The sequence below is a fragment of the Cavia porcellus genome, unplaced genomic scaffold, assembly GCF_034190915.1.
Source record: "Cavia porcellus strain 051 isolate PalLab524CR breed Dunkin Hartley unplaced genomic scaffold, mCavPor4.1 scaffold_8, whole genome shotgun sequence".
Lineage (NCBI taxonomy): Eukaryota > Metazoa > Chordata > Mammalia > Rodentia > Caviidae > Cavia > Cavia porcellus.
In genome coordinates this window covers 90,448,518-90,464,500 of record NW_026947491.1, presented here as the reverse complement: position 1 = coordinate 90,464,500, position 15,983 = coordinate 90,448,518, and the positions used below count along the sequence as shown (strand labels likewise).

At 47.0% G+C, this 15,983-nt stretch overlaps 1 long non-coding RNA gene across 2 annotated transcripts; it reads right to left on the bottom strand.

Moving 5' to 3' along the window:
• Positions 1 to 997: 997 nt before the first annotated feature.
• LOC106028977 (uncharacterized) lies at positions 998 to 14,899 on the bottom strand. Of its 2 annotated transcripts, none has more exons than XR_010049456.1 (3): positions 7,650 to 14,899; positions 6,321 to 6,473; positions 998 to 5,146 (listed from the first exon to the last, which is right to left on the bottom strand). It is a non-coding gene; the product is annotated as an uncharacterized LOC106028977 (long non-coding RNA). The 2 variants fall into 2 exon arrangements; XR_001202599.2 differs by lacking the exon at positions 7,650 to 14,899 and adding an exon at positions 7,103 to 7,635.
• Positions 14,900 to 15,983: the final 1,084 nt, after the last annotated feature.

The following is a 15,983-nucleotide window of genomic DNA, read 5'->3' as shown; positions in this document are numbered from 1 at the left end:
ATTTATACTGTTTTATCATGACTGACTTAGTTAAATCTGGTTTGTTTGATTGCTGTTTGGTATCTACAGATTTTATTCAAAACTGATATGATTGATAGTATCAAGTCTGCGAGTATAGGCAACTACACTGAAGATGACAAGATTCACTACGATACACATTCTGGTTTGATTATTACCTGTTTTTGAAGTTTTACACTATTAACAAAGTTTTATTTTTATTAATACTCTTATGTACTGATATATTCAATTATACTAGGTCTGATGATATAGCCAATTCTATTGAAGATAACGAGACAACACAGGAACCATGGTAGAACTCTTTGTACAACGTTCTTATATGTTTTTTTGTTTGTTTGTTTCATGTGTTTGTAGAATGTGTTATGTTCTGCCTTGCTTTGTTTCTCCCTCTAATATAGAAAGGATAGAATACAAGTTACGACTCATGCCTGTGTAGAATTCATAAACAGTGTATAAGAACTGACCTTATGACACATGATGAAATGAACAGATACTTTGAAAACAAAGAGACACTACAGTACTCAGTGCTGATCCTGGAGTGTCATAATGTGACACCCAGCAATAGTATTATTCTTTGTCCAGAGTGATATTAGCCTGCTTGCGTTATCTCAATCTCAACATAATTGAAGATATGGATAACTGCATGTATGTTTAACTGTATAGGATTGATAACCGTATTTCTACGTTTTTGTTGGATAGTTGAACAGAACTGGTTGCAGTCTCACTGTTTGAATCCCTACTTTATATGCTCCACTTTAGAAGCTGGGGATTTAGCTCAGTGGCATAAGTGCCTGCCATGCAAGCATGTAGTCATGAGTTTGATCCCTGGTACCAATTAAAAAAAATAAAATAATTAAAAAAGTATATGCTCCACTTTAGTATCTTGAATAACTATGTGTAAGAGGACACTCTGTAATCATCAACTCTTTCTGTTTATTTTTTTTCTTTGAAAGTATATATTATTTCTACCTGTTTTCTGTTTCGTTTAATCTTTCTTTAAATTAAATTTTTTAAAAAAAAAGACATTACAGTACCCAGTGCTGATCCCGGAGTATCATGATGTGAAATCCAGTAATACTATTATTCGTTGTTCAGAATGATTTTAATCTGCTTTAGTTTGTTTAATCTAAACATAATTGAGGCTATGGGTAACTGCATGTATGTTTAAGTGTATAGGACTGACAACCATGTTACTAAGTTTTTGTTGGATAGTTGAACAGAACTGTCTGCAGTCTCGCTGTTTGAATTCCCACTTTACATGTTCCACTTTTGTATCTTGAACAACTACTTGTAAAAGGACAGTATGTAAACATCAACTAGTGATTTCTTACTGTTTATTTTTTTCTCTGAACGTATGATTATTTCTACCTATTTTCTGTTTTGTTTAGTTTTTCTTTAAATAAAATTTTTTAAAAAACACCAACATCTGTCCCCAGTGAGATCCAGCCCTCCTTCGTTTAAAGACTTCTTGGTCCGCCAACTGGTCCAAGTCCTGTGTGACTGACGGCCATGGTTTTGCTCCTGTGACTCAGACTAGACATCCGTCGCTTGACTTAGAACACGTCTGCTCGTCACAGGGCACCCATGTGCTTCCCCAGGGACACCACACTCACTAAGCAACCCCAGAGTAAAGAGATGGCTCTGACTCTGAGGTCCATTATGGGAGCCACACCCAGCTCACCTTTGGTGCTTGTGACCCCACTTTCCCACTGCACCCCTCTTCCCAACTACTCCCTGCATCACCAGTGCCTACTCTGAGAAACAGACCTAATGCAGAGACACAAATGTATGAGGAACCCAGGGCCGGCTTCCAGCGGCTGTCCATGGAGTCAGGTGTGGAAAAGCCCAAAAGCCTTTTCCGTAAACCGGAGATCGGAGGGTGCGGTCAAAGCCTGGAGCTCACTCAGCGTCCCGTGCACATCGGAGTCAGCAGGCCAAAGCCTCTGCAGTGGAAGGCGGAAGAGCCCGTGCTGGGAAGCAAGCATCTGCACCGGAGCTCGGAGACCACGTCGAGGTGGAGGTGAAGGCAAGCACTGGGGTCCTCTGCAGAAACCAAGCGCACCTTGCTTCTTTGCTTCCTGTTATTCCGTTCAGGCTACAAGCCTGCTGGCTGCTGTCTCCCACCCCAGAAAGGGTCTCCTGCCTCAGTGGGTCCCTTCAGCCACACCCAGAACCATGCTGGCCCAAGTTAATCAGTTCTTACTCCAGTTGACCATAAAAGTTGACATAATCCATCCCTGGCACCTTGACAGCCAGACACATTTCCTTAAACCATAGTCTGGGTACAAAGACAGGCTCATAAGTATGCCTAACTGTAGCACCTCAGTAGGACTCGGTTCTTCCCCTGGTGGGGTGACCCCAGTGTTCGGTCCTGAAGGTACTGGACCGTTGGGCATCTCCTGCCTGGATTAGGTTGCTATGGTTTCCCACTGACTTTAATAACAGGGCGTGGTAATAATGGGGCGTCCCAAAGGATCTCCTGAGCTCCAAGTGTCTTCATCTCTCCCTCCACAGTGAGTAAAAGCCCGATTTTCCCTTGACAGTCTGGGGCAGTCATTCTGGTAACACTGTGACTCCCTCTCTAGCTTGTTTACTCATAAGGAGACCAAAGTGACCGTGGGATGTCTGAGCTTCCAGTTCAGTGGCACCCTTGTCATGCCTGGTCTACAGAGACAAGCGATCACAGGGCTTTTCCAGGACCTGAAGTTGCCCTCACAGATTTTCCAGTGTTGGCGAAAGGTCTTCCGGACCCTCTCAGTGTGGGTGATAAACCTGCCTCCCAGTCCAGACTCCCTAAGACCCTGAGTCCCTTCCCTGCACTATACGCAGACAAGTCTGCATTTCTAATCCATTCACTGTGGTATCCTGGTATCCCTTTTGCTCCGTAGTTCAGCCAACAAGCGAATCCAACCGTTGGAATCCACTCTAACTCTCTGCACAGTAGGGATTCAATGTGGAATCTCCACTCACGGAGCCTGTTTTAATTCAGTCAGCCTGGTCCAACTTTACCTTCCTCCAACTGCTAGGCTATTTTTCCCATGTGCTTCCCAGATTTCCAGCCGTGGAAAGGAGAAAGGGCAAGCCGCTCTTTTGGAGCACTGTGTGCTCCGTACCTCACTTGTAGGCCTGCTAAGACTTGGGTTTGTTACAGGCAGAGAGACTGGACCTGCGTCTAGAGAAGCAGCATTTTCTTACTTCGTGCAGTTTCCTGGGGTGATGCAGGGTGCGTCCTCTCAGCACAGAAAGGCCACTTCCACTGGGGCCAGGGAAGCCACTCGCATGGCAGAGGGGAAGATGCTTCTACGAAGGAGGATAGGGTTTTTCTACTTCCATGAGCAGCTCAGGAGGCTGTTTCCACTGGTAAAGAAGCCTCACGAGGGCTGAGGGGTTCAGTGTCCCGGGCTTCGTGGATGACTTCACGCACATCCCCCTTGAGGCTGGACAGGTCCCTTTCTGTCCCAATCCAAGCCCTCTCACTAACCACAGGCGCCCCATGAGGCTGAAGGCAACTGCCCTGTGACCCAGCCAGTCCCAGGGTGAACTCAGCATGGATTTTTAGCCTCAGCCCGGCAGCTGCAGGCCACCCAAGTCACCTTCACTCAGAGAGCACACCGGAGGCTGCAGGTCATTTATGTGGCGCCATGACTCTCTTTAATCGCTGAGCGATATTCTGCTGTGTGGCGTATCTGTTGACCCATTCGCCAGTTGAAGGACAGCGGGGTTAGAGCATCAGGACCGCAAGTGAGCTGCTATAAATATTCATGGACAAGTTTTTGTGTGAGCATCTGTCTTGGTTTCTCGTGGGTAAACACCTAGGACTGGAATTCCTAAGTCACCTGATAAGCACGTTTAACTTCGTAAGACAATGCAAATGTTCTCCACCGTCACTCGCGTTGTCTGTCCTCTCGTAGCACAGGACAGTTCTAGCTGCTGTGTGTCTCTGCCGGTCCCTGGTCTTGTCAGACGGGCTGACGGAGAGATCTAATTTTAGCGTTCTTACAGGTGTGCAGGGGCAGATCACGATGGATCTAATTTGCATCTCCAAATGACTGAAAACCTCTCAGGTGCCGATTCGTCACTGGGCTTTTCTGTTGCTGCAAGCTTGCCTCCTTTGTCCTTTGTTGGTCTCTTTCTTCATAGCCTCTGTGTGGAAAGTGGTGTCTTATTGTGCATTTGATTTGAACTTTTTAATGGCTAGTGATAGTGAAAACCTCTCTGAAGTGTTTACTCCTCAACATTTATAAAATGTTGGTTCAAATGGTTTGCTGCGCCTGATTTTCAAACTGCATTTTTTTCTTTTTCTTTTTTTTAAATTTTATTTAAGGAGAAAAAAAAAAGCAGAGAAAGGGTACAAGTTATACAGATTTACAGAAAAAAAATAAACGTAGGAAATCACTAGTTAATGGATTACATATTGTCATCTTAGAAATAATTGTTCAAGTCACAAAATTAAAGCTTGTAAAGTGGACATTCCAACAATGATACTACAAACAGTTTTGTTCAATGATCCAATAAAACTCAGTGATATCATTTTCTATCTTATACACTTAAATATACATGCAGTTATATAGTTTAGAGCACTTTTTTTTCCTCTCTTTTGTACAATGACTATTACACATTTTGGGTTTTATTGCTCCCATGGTTCTTATTACTTTTTTTGAAGAGAGTAAAACCAAATGTGACATAACAGAACAGAGTCAGTCAAATCAAAAGGGTGGACATAATAGATAATGTAAAAACATAATACAAGGTGATCAACAATGGTAAACTGTATTTTTTTCTTACTCTCAAGATTTTTGGAAATTCACGTAACCACCCCTCAGGCTGTCTCAGAAATGTTGTTATGTTGCATTTTGATTTCCATTCCATTAAGAATACTTTAGTCCTTTATTTTACAGGACTTTCGTTTTCACACCCAGGTTATTTACAAGTACATTGCTTGCTCTCCACATTTGATGTTTTTCAGTTTATGTCTTTCATTGACTTCTAGTTCACTTTTCTGTGCCTGGAGAAGATCCTTCCTGGATGAAATGCTTTTAAATGTGTTCTTCTAGGTCCCAAATGTGGTCCATCTTGGTTCCACCCAGAGAGACAAGGACTGACACCATCACCAGCAACAACTTTACTGCTATAAATCATTATATAAATTAACACACAAACTGGGAATGGTATCAAGGGCTGTATCTACAGATTTCACCGCCTGAGCTCCCTTGTCCCCTGGTTTCTTCTGATTTGGCCGCTAATAGACAGCAGAAGAAGCTGAGCTCAGTTTTTGTCCCCTTCTATGGAGGTCCCTTTTCCCATGCTCATCCCAGTCCGGGAAGTTTAGATTCACAATCCCTTGAAACGTTCTTGGAATTTTAACAAGTTAATTTTAATCCACCACTTCTAGTGCAACCCACAGTGAGAATAGACACTAGGCACATTTATAATACTGAGTGGTCAAGGGGTCCTGAGTGTGACCCGGATGAAGATGTATCAAACAAGGGCGTCTACCTGGGTTTTAGTAACTTGTGATTCAGAAAGGAGAGGCTGGGGGCCAAGCAACTCTGAGAAAGGCAGGAATTATGTGGGTGCTGTGAGCTGGGCTAGGTAGGGGGCCAGAAAGCACCTCTGCAAAATGCAGAGAGGAGGCCATGCACAAAGACCAATCCGTATAACACAGCTGAGGCACATCTGACGCTTAGGTGTCGGTGCTTCAGCTCCAATGTGCAAGCTTTTCTGCCCTGGGAAGTCACGGCCTCTCATCTCCACCCAAACCCAGGTGGCAGCCCTGGAGCTGTGTGGCTCTGCATCCCGATGGGTTCAACCATTTAGGGGACACTGAGGCAGGAAAACGGTGACTGTCACCTGGCTTCAAAGACTGCATATCAGCACCTCGGCCAGCCCTGTTTACACCGCTTACAGCCCACTGAAGGGAGAAGGAAATGGCTTAGCCAGCTCTGTTCACATCCATGCATGGAGACAGGGCCAGGGCCAGCCAAAGTGCAGGTACCTGCTCTGTATTCAAGGAGAGCCGTCCAGCTGGCCTTCCACATCCTTCCCTCTCTGGCTCGGCTCATCCTCAACTAAAACCAGGTCCCTCTGTGCCACTGATCCCATCTGCTCCCGCCCACAGGCTCCTGCCCTCACACCATTTCTCCCTTGCTCTGCCGGCCCTGAGTGGCCCGAGGTCCCTGCTGTCCCTCTCGGGGGACCTCACACTCTGGTGTGGGTTCCTCAGTGTGACCCTGAAAGATCCCTGCCTAAGCTGGCTCTGCCCTTCTGCGTGTGCCAGGCTTCCCACCACGGCCCCAACTGACCCCAACAATGTGCTCCTGTCCACACCGAAGTCCATCTTTGCTTTCTCATTCTCCTTCTCAGCCCTTGCGACCTCTCAGACAGCTGACCAAGAGCTTGAATGAATGGTCATCTGATGATATTTCTGCTCCATTTTGGTTCGGGTTCTGTATGCTCTAGAAATTACAGGAAGTATGAAGTCACCTTTTCTGTGGGTGTTCCTGACCTGCTCCTCCACCCACTGGCAGATTGCAGCGATGTCTCCCTCTGCTCCAAGCGTTGCTCTTTTGTGTGTAGCGAATATCGTTCCGTGACTGTTTACACACACCTCTCTGTGGCTCCCATGGGCGCCCCCCCGCCCCCGCACCCAGCACATGCCAGCTCTTCAGCGATTGCTCGGTAATGTATGATGGATGAGCAGGAGAGGGAAACTAGACTGCTCTGCACCTGTGCTACGCAGAATCTAATTACACTGTGGAACTCAGGCCATCATTAATCAACAAGTCTAAGAGTTATTTTAGGTGCCAGGAGCAGCCTTCTCCACGCATCTCAGGTTTTCAAGCTTCCTTGGCTCATTTGCACTCAACAGTGGTCCCTTAGCTGAATACCCTGACCAATCTCAGAACCCAGGGAGCCAAATTCACCGAGTCAAAATCAAGAGTCTCCTTACACACGTGAAAACCCTCATCAAAAAGGCCCCAGGATTCTCCAGCTTCTCCCACCGGAAAACATAAGCAGCGGGCAAATCAGCTTGCTTTGCACCGTTTCCCCCTCTCCCACATGGCCCATAAACTCATGCTGGCACCTTAGGGCGTTCCAGGATAGCTTTGTGCAAACCGAACACCTCTGTGGAGATGCTTCTTCAAGAGTGTCCCAAGGTCATCTCTGGCTGCCTGGCATATGGTCCTCCAGCGCCTACCAGCCCCGCGTCAACCTGCTGCCGCCTCCTCCATATGGTCTGGCAAGTCACCCCTCCCGTTCCCACAGCGGGGAGCCAGCGCGACAGCACAAACAGTGAGTCACAAGGACAAGAACCCAGCGACATAAATGACCCCATCACAACAGCTCAAGCTGGCATAAACACTGGCACAGGGCATGGAAACTGAGCAGAGAGGTGCCACAGCTTCTCAGATCCGAGCCACCTTCCTCTCTGGGTCACATGCAGCAGAGGTTGGCTTTCTAACTGAATTCCTCAGAGCAATAGCCTTTGTTCTGCCCGGTGTTTACAGTGACGTTTGTGTCAAGGGAGACGTTGCTATCACCACAAAACGAGAAATATGCTTCCTTCCCTCCAGCCACCCCTTTCAGCTTCTTATGCCCCTGCACCCCTGAAATAGAGATGAATAGCGTACCTCGGTTCACGAACTTAATGCTTTCCACAATTCGGGTTGCAAACCAAATTGGCCAAGAATCAAATCAAGTTCAATGGTTAGGTTCAACCTTGCTGGGGAAATTTGATTCGGTTTTCATCTAGTTTAGTTGGTGACCAGAATCACGGAGAAAATTACGTTCATGCGTCAGGGTACATCTGTGTTTAAAGCTCTCCAGTGTGGCACTGGTGTTCTTTGCAGAGTAAGATGACTCCTTCTCCTAAGCCAGAAAATGACTCCCAGTGAGAGCAAGACCATGAAACCATCACCAGCCCTGAGCTACCCGTAAGAGGCAGCGGGGATTTCACGGCAGTGAGGCAGGGCTGGAACCCAGCTGAACTTCAGGAAGGGGGGAGAATTGTGTGTGAGAAGCCCTGAGCAACGCCTCCACAGCATCCTGCATCATTGGATCCGCTCCATCATTAGCTAATTTAAACTATGGCTGGTAGATTATAAACAGAGAAACTGAGGCACAAAACATGAGTAACAGACTGAGACTTTATATCTACAAAATGGGTACTTCATAATTAAGAGGATCTGAGACAGGGGTGGCGGGGTCCATCTAACAAATTAACCTCCCCATTCCCACTGCCACCCTGCCCCACCCAGACTTGGACTGATGTAACTTTTCATCTCCGTGTGTCAGCTTTGTCCCTGAAGACGTCCTACGCTTTGCCCTCTCTGCTAATTCAGACTCCAGACTCTGGTATGGGTTAGATCCAGAACGTCCTGCGAAAGTCTCCTGTGCTCTGAGGTGGGGCTTTTGGAGAGTGACTGGATTATAGGGGTGCAGGACCCACCATGACCCATTGAGGAGCTGATGGTTGAGTGTGCTGTAGGGGCAGGGCCTGGCTGGAACCGATGGGCCCCTGAGGGTGTGGCCTGGAAGAGTGTGTGTCCCTCTAAGTTCTTCCCTGCTCTCTCTGCTTCCTGGCTGCCGTGAGGTGAGCGTCTTTCTCCCGCCATGTTCTTCCACCATGATGTTTCTGTACCCAACCATGGACTGAACCCCCTGAACTGTGAGTCAAATAAAAACCTTTTCTCCTTTAACTTGTGAGTTCCTGGTATTGTATTCTAGCAACAGGATTAATAATACGGACCCAGTGCCAGCCCCATGTCTTCTAAGAAGCCTTCTCAGATGGTGCCTGGGCAGAGCCTAAACCCTGGCTAATCTCTCCTGGCCCCTCCTCTCTTCTCTGCCTACAAGGCACTTGGTGCAATTTGACACACATTTTCACAAATGTGAGTTTTTTCCTTCTACCCGATCTATAAGCAGCCCAAGACCAAAGGATTCTCACCATCCCTTAATGACCTCCCACGTTCCCCCATGGGTCTGAAAAATCATTCTGTGCTCTTGGTAGAATCCTCGTATACCACACACATTTAGGAATAAAGCAATGGACAAATTGTTTGTAAGTGAAGCGTTTTAAACATGTCCTATATATAGCATGGTCTCTACTCTGTCCATACTTAAGACACAAGCATGAACCTTCCTTTCGTTTTCTTCCTTTGTTTTTGTTTTTGTTTTTGAAATAGGGCTTCAATGTGTTGCCCAGTCTGGTCCCAAATGGCGCTCCACTCACTGCCTGCCTCAGCCTCCCCACTAGCTGGGACTACAGGCACGAGCTTCCACACCCAGCTACAAGCATAATTCCAGAGACCTGCTAGAGTCTCATTTGCCATAGAAAAAACTAAGTCTATTTGATTAAAAAAAATAAATGAGATACTGAGAACCTCAGACCTAGAAAAGGGTGACCCGGCTGGGGAGGGGTGTTGGAAACACTAGGAGACTCAGTTGGCCCAAGTGAGGGGAAAGCAGAGGGATCCCAGGCTGAGTGGACAGCGCCGTGGAGCGCCAGCCCTCCAGGCCAGTGACCGCTCTTAGGAACCGTGAGGCTTTCTGCTTTTCTCTCCTCTGTCATGATACATGGTTCAGTCCCCTGGACCATGAGAAAAATGTTTGACTTAATTATGGTCGATAAAGTCCTATAAAGAAATAGAAATGTCTTCAATTGGAGAATAAAAATAATTTAAATTCAAAAGCACCCACCAAACCAAATGGAGATGCTTGGTGCCGTCTGGCCAGCCGGAGCCCTGCGTCCTGCTCTGTCCTTGCAGTGAGGAACAGCTCAGGGCTCACCTGGGACCTTCCTGCTCTGCTCGGCCTTCTCCGCTCAGCCCCATCCACGCCAGGAGGGAGCCCCATCCAGGGCTGGCAGAGCCCGGGTACAGGCCTCGGAGGGCAGCCTGTGTATTTTCTTTGGTCACTGCATAACTTTCACTATCAAAGCATCTTTTTAAGAAAACATCCAGCCCAAAAAGGAAGAAACAACCACCCCCAAATTATACTTCCTTAGCAAAACTCTTTGCTTTATCTCTCAAAAAGTCCCCTCCTTGTCCTGCAAATTAAATTGCCTTTTGAAAAGCAGCACTTGGTGTTTATGGAATTGAAGTTTCCAATGTAGACAGTGACGTTTGTTTGCTTGTTTGTTGGTTGACTGATGGGATGGAAACTCACACTGTTACTCAAGTTGGCCTCAAACTCCTATTTTAATGTAGCAAACCTTAACACACTCCTCACTTTATCCCTCAAAACTGCCCCTCCACCTCCTGGCCATTCTCATCTCAGTCCATAGCACTGCTGTCCACCAAGAGATCTCTTTCCTTAGCTGCCTGAGTAGCTGGGACTACAGCTGTGCACCTAGCCTAACAAGTTAGTGAGGACCGAATGAGTCAGGCGAGGGTTCACCGATGGGACAGACTTGGCGTCACTCCCCAGTGATAAGGTACGGGACAGACACCTGATTCAAGGGTAAGGTGGGGACTGAGCAGCCTTCCGAGGCTCTGTGTTCATGCAACAACGCTATCCCTAAATTGCTTCTGTCAAGCTAAGAGTTTTCATCATTAAAGTCTCTGCACTGTCTGCAGTCAGCAGAATTTAGAGCCTACGTGCCTGCCAAAAGCAAGCAGCACCCCATCTCTCGTGAGGTGAGAGAAAGGGAGTTTCTCAAGGAAAGCAAAGCGCACATGGAGTTGGTTCAGAAATAACCCGAGCAACTGACCCTTAGACAAAATCATTTCAAACAAACCGAGCGGCGTTCGCCCCGTGGCTTTCTTGGAAGTCTCCTACAGTGCTGCACGGTGGGTACCGAACCCGCCTCCCAGACAGCTCCAAGGAGGCTCCAAGAGCGGAAGGAACCTGTGATGAGGGGGAAGCAGTCAGCCCAGGTTCCCAGCCCTCCCTCACTCTGCTGCCACTCCGGTGGGGGACACGGAATAGAAATTCCAGGTTGCCCAAAGACTCCTGGAAGGTTCTCAGAATTTCTGGGTCCACGCAGACTTGCAGGGCTGCCTCCTGATGTGACCTCCCCAGGAAAGCGCCCAGCTGCCGAGAGGACTTGGTAATACAGCGTTGATGGCCAACAGGGAGAGGAAGGAGAGAAACACGGCATCATTGGGGCTGTGTAGAGCAGCCCCCTCCGTTCCCTCAACCTCAAAAACCTCCAATATCCTGTGCAAGAAATAGGATTTGAGAGATCCATCTCCCGTCACCAACTCGTACTGAACTTTCTGTCACTTACTGAGCTATATGTACAATACGCAGCACAGAACCGGCCTCCGTCCGCCGATCCTGGGCTGGGGACTCTGCAGACGTGGCCCTGCGGGCGCCCTCTCCTCCCTTCCCCAAAGCAAGCACTTGCTTACACTCTGTGTTGATCACTTCCATGTGCTCCTCCTTACACTTTCACCAACGTTACATCCCTGAACCATAAATTTTTTTATTTTAAAGAGATTAAGACAAAACAGGACATAACAAAGCAGATCAGAACAGAACAATGTAAGCAACATAGAATTTCACTAGAAGACAACCCGTAATTAACAGTAACTACCACAATGTCTCTTTCTTTCAAATAGTTGAGTATAACTTCATATACAATAGTGTCAAACATAACAAAATAGTATAAAAACATGCAAGAGAATGAGAGTATTACAGGGCATTCAGAACCAAATAACAGAAAACAAACAATGGCTACTATATTATCTCATTTTCCATAGAAAATTTGTTTATATTTTCACATGTAATTTTTAAAAATGAAACATAAATTTTTAAATTTTGTTTTTAAAAATAGCTTATAAATTGAGGGATATATTTTTGCTTCACTCAACTTTATGCTGCTGAGATTCTGCCTTTGAAGTGCATTTGACATATTTCACTACCCAGTGGAGTTTCCAAACTTGCCCGCAGGCTTTGTCTATCTGTGTGTAAAAATCACCTTGGGTTGTTTTGATGTTACCCTAGCTTTTGTTTACTCTATTGTGGAATTTGTTATTAAATTTACATAGCATTTAGAATTCTCAAGTTTAGACAAGATACCACTGAAGAATAAATTCCAGAGTATATGGTCAACAGACCAAATGATAACACAGAGACAGACGATCAAGGATGCTGGAGGTGTAATGGCTGCGGTTACCAGGGAGATGGATTGTCTATGCAAACAATTTTTAGAAAATATAGAATCTCCATGCATCTCCATTGCGTGGAATCCAATCTTTTCTTCCCTCTCACATGGAATAAGATGACTTTGACCTAGGATACTGATACTGACCACTCCATAACCTCTGCACTGGGCACTAGGACCTCTCAAAAACAGAAGTCCCAGTCTTGAGGGAACTTTTCTGAAAAGCTGCTATGCTTCCGTAGTTGAAACCACAGGCTGAGAAGACTGGCCTTTTACTTATTTTTTTTAAAAGTCACATGCCTAACAAATGTGAAGCTGGTTCTGCCAGGCATGGTAGCGTGTGCCTGTAACCCCAGCACTCAGGAGGCTGGAGCAGGAGAATGACAAGATCCTGCAAGACCAGCATGGGCTACCTCATGAGACGCTGCTCCAGGGGAATGAAGTGTACCTATTTAGTCTTTTGAGCAAAGAGACTGTTCTCGCATTTTTATTATTAGTTAGAACAGAAAAACTATTGTATCATTTGTAAATAAGGAACATTACGTTATTACAAGGGATGCTTTCAGTTAATACAGGACTATAATTTCTTGGTAAATATAGAGGAACCCTAAATTCCTAGAATCAAAGAATATGGAAACTCTAAAATTCATGTTCAATTTTCTGTGTGTGTTGTTCTCCTCCATACATTCCTGAATCTTATTGATAAATGAGACACTACCACTCTTTTAAAAATCAGAGGTACGATCATGTAAAGGTATCTTTTAAAAATCAGAGCTATGATCATGTAGAAAAAGTTTATTTCCTCTTTTTTCTTCCCTTCTAATCTTCTGGTAGAAGGGTCAAAAAGCAGCAGGCGCTCCCAAAAGCAAATTAAGCAGTATTAGAGCGAGAAGAGTTTCATTAATGCCTAAGATTATCTGTACAACCATTTTTCACCCTGTGACTACACAGAACAGAAACATCACCCAGTTACGACCAGAGCCCAGTAACCAGGGAATCGCTCGCTTGCATACTTGAACTAGCAGAGAGTATCATTTTGGACCAAGAATCCTGCCCTACCCTGGGAGTATAAACAAACATGTTCTGCTCACTGTTACATTAGTTAGAAAGCGAAGCTGGCACAGAGCAGGGGCATATTCGAAAGCCACCATCCCATGCTACGAAGAATAACACATCCGCTTATCCACCTTCCGGCTAACCAGGACATTTAACACATTCGATTTGAACACAAAGCTACCAAACTTTTAGAAATTTTCATTCTGCCACCAACGTCTTGACGGAAGTAGCCAGGTCAGGAGCAGACAGAGGACACCCTAGTCAGGACGGGCCAATGCAGCACCAAACCGCCCCGCAGCCTCCCTGGCTGACCATGTGTTTTCCAAGCGTATTGTGGCTCACACTGCTTTAGCCTAGCGGGACGGGGACTCTGCCACATGGTCCTCTCGGCCACAAGGAAAAGCAGGCGTGGAAAGAAGAGAGCTGGGGACTGTGGGGGCCACTTCTCGGCTTCATTTCAGAAGTGGCATCATAAGTCCATGCCAAAACCTATTTTTAGAAAGAAAGGAAAACACAGAATCGCCCTGTCTGCCTGTCATTAGTCAGAATCAGTCATGATTCCACCCATCTCTAGGCTCAAGGGAGCATCAGAGCGCATCACTGATTCCAGGATAAAAGAGACCCCAAATCCAGCCTTTGCCATTATGCTGGTGGGAAGCCCGCAGCACCTCTCATTCTGGTCACCTCTGTCCCGTACAAGGAAACAGCCGTGAAAGCCCGATGGGAGGTGCGGAGATGATGGAGCTCGCCCATGACCGTCAGAATCATTACAAAGTCGTCAAAGGGCAGGCGAAACCATAATAAACCCTGCCTGCAGGGGCGCTGGAGAAATGACGTGTGACGAGTCCATCGGGATCGTCACCTCAGAGTGTGCCTGGCTGGCCCTGGTCGAGTCGGAATTGCTGCCCAAAGCACCCTGGCCATCTCACCGCCTTGCCAGTTGGGCACACGACCTCTGTGCAAAGCCATTCAGCCAGGCGCACAGCAGGAAGAGCTCCGTGCTGACGTTTCCCATTGAGGAGACAAGCTGGGCCAAGGGTATCCCTGCCAGGTCATCTGCACCCGTGTGAAAACACCAGAAAACAGGCAAGGAGTCCCATGCATCAGGCATCAGCCAGACTCCACCTCACCCCAGGAAGCTTCCCACAGCAGGCAGCAGGAAGACACAAACCTTAAAAGACCTCCGTAACCTTCTGTCACCACCCTTCCCACTCACAAGTTTAGGGCGTGACCAGTGACTATGAGTAATTTTTTTTAAAAGACACTCTTACTGGAGGAGGACAGGGGAACTGTCATGCTGGAACAAGAAGCTCCATTATAACCCAAGCCCAGGTTGGCGATGTTAAACAAACAGATGGGGCTGTTATTCTGGAGTCACTAACACTCCAGTTCCACATCACCCAACCAAAACTGGGCTCCCACCTGCCCTTCTTGGAAGCTAGAAGCCAACAACAGTGACCGGTTTCCCCAGACAGGCCAGGCCCATCAGCACAGGGAAGCCTCTCACTCCAAAGAAAGAAAACCCAGTCAGCCCCTCAGTTACTTTCTGTTCCCCTGCCCTCCAAGGAAGCCACTGTGATGGGTCCACCCCTGTCAGGTGCCCTGTTTCTGCTTCCTCAGCCCTCACCCTCCACCGCTCAGCTCCTCCGAGCACTTATCTGCTTCAAGCAGTGAAGTGTTGATGATTCTCCACTTACAGATGAAGCCCGTGGAGATCTTTAACTTGTGGTCATGTTGCCTTTGACAGCAGGAATGCAGTGTCTCCTCCCCACCCCTAGAAACCCCACTTCCGGAGTCTAACCGGTCCCCACAGTACTCACCATGTGTGTCAGTCTCATTTACTTCTGCTTTGACTCTGATGTTACAGATTAGGTGTCTCCATAGGCCTGGAAATCTGGCTGAGAGGCAAGGCCTGCTCCCACATTCTGTTGCCACCCACAAAATGGAGGTTCTACCTGGGTGCCCCTGGGAATGCCACTGTCCTGGCACATGGGGAACCTGGGGCTGCCACCCCCTCCCCGCCATGCCAAGTGCTCAGCTCCTAACACTGTGCATGGCTGTCCCCACCCCTGAGGCTGTGCCTCAGGTATTCTGCCCTAAGACTGTGAAGCAGAGAACTCCGAACGCCTCCCCAAAGGCACTGACTTCACTTCCCACAGGTAATTTCAAGGCCAAAGTCACTGCCAGAAACCACACAGGGGCCCCACCCACCACACCACCCACCGGACAAACCACCGCGGGAGAAAACAGGACTCAGGAAGCCCCCCTTTTTTTTCAACTTTCTTTTCTTTTTCTTTCTCTCCTCTTTTTCTTTTCTTTGTTCTTCATTTTCTTCTTCTTTTTTTCCTTTGTTTCTCTCTTTTCTCAGTGGAAGAACTCCAGCCACAGAAAAGAAATTCCATCCCCTAAATTCAGACACCAAGTGCAGAAAACCCCCCCATACGCCTCCCTCCTTTCTTTTCGACCCCCTTCCTCAGCTTCCCAAACCTTAGGTGACCCCCTAAGCCCTCCAGCCTCACACCTACCCCTCTCCACTGACCTTTGTTTACACACTCCCCTAAGTTTCTCAACCACAGCATAAAACCCCCCCACCGAGGGGAGGCACCGCGTGCAGACTCATTTATGATCCTTCTGTTCTGTAACTATAGACTTTGTTCCTACAGTCTAAAGCACAAAATCAATCGTTACCATAGCCTGCCAGTTGCTAAGTTGTGCTGAATGCCATTGTTACTGACAGTCTCACTGTGTTAGCTGAGTGTCACATCTGCTCTAATCATTGTGCTCCCTTCTGTAACTACAC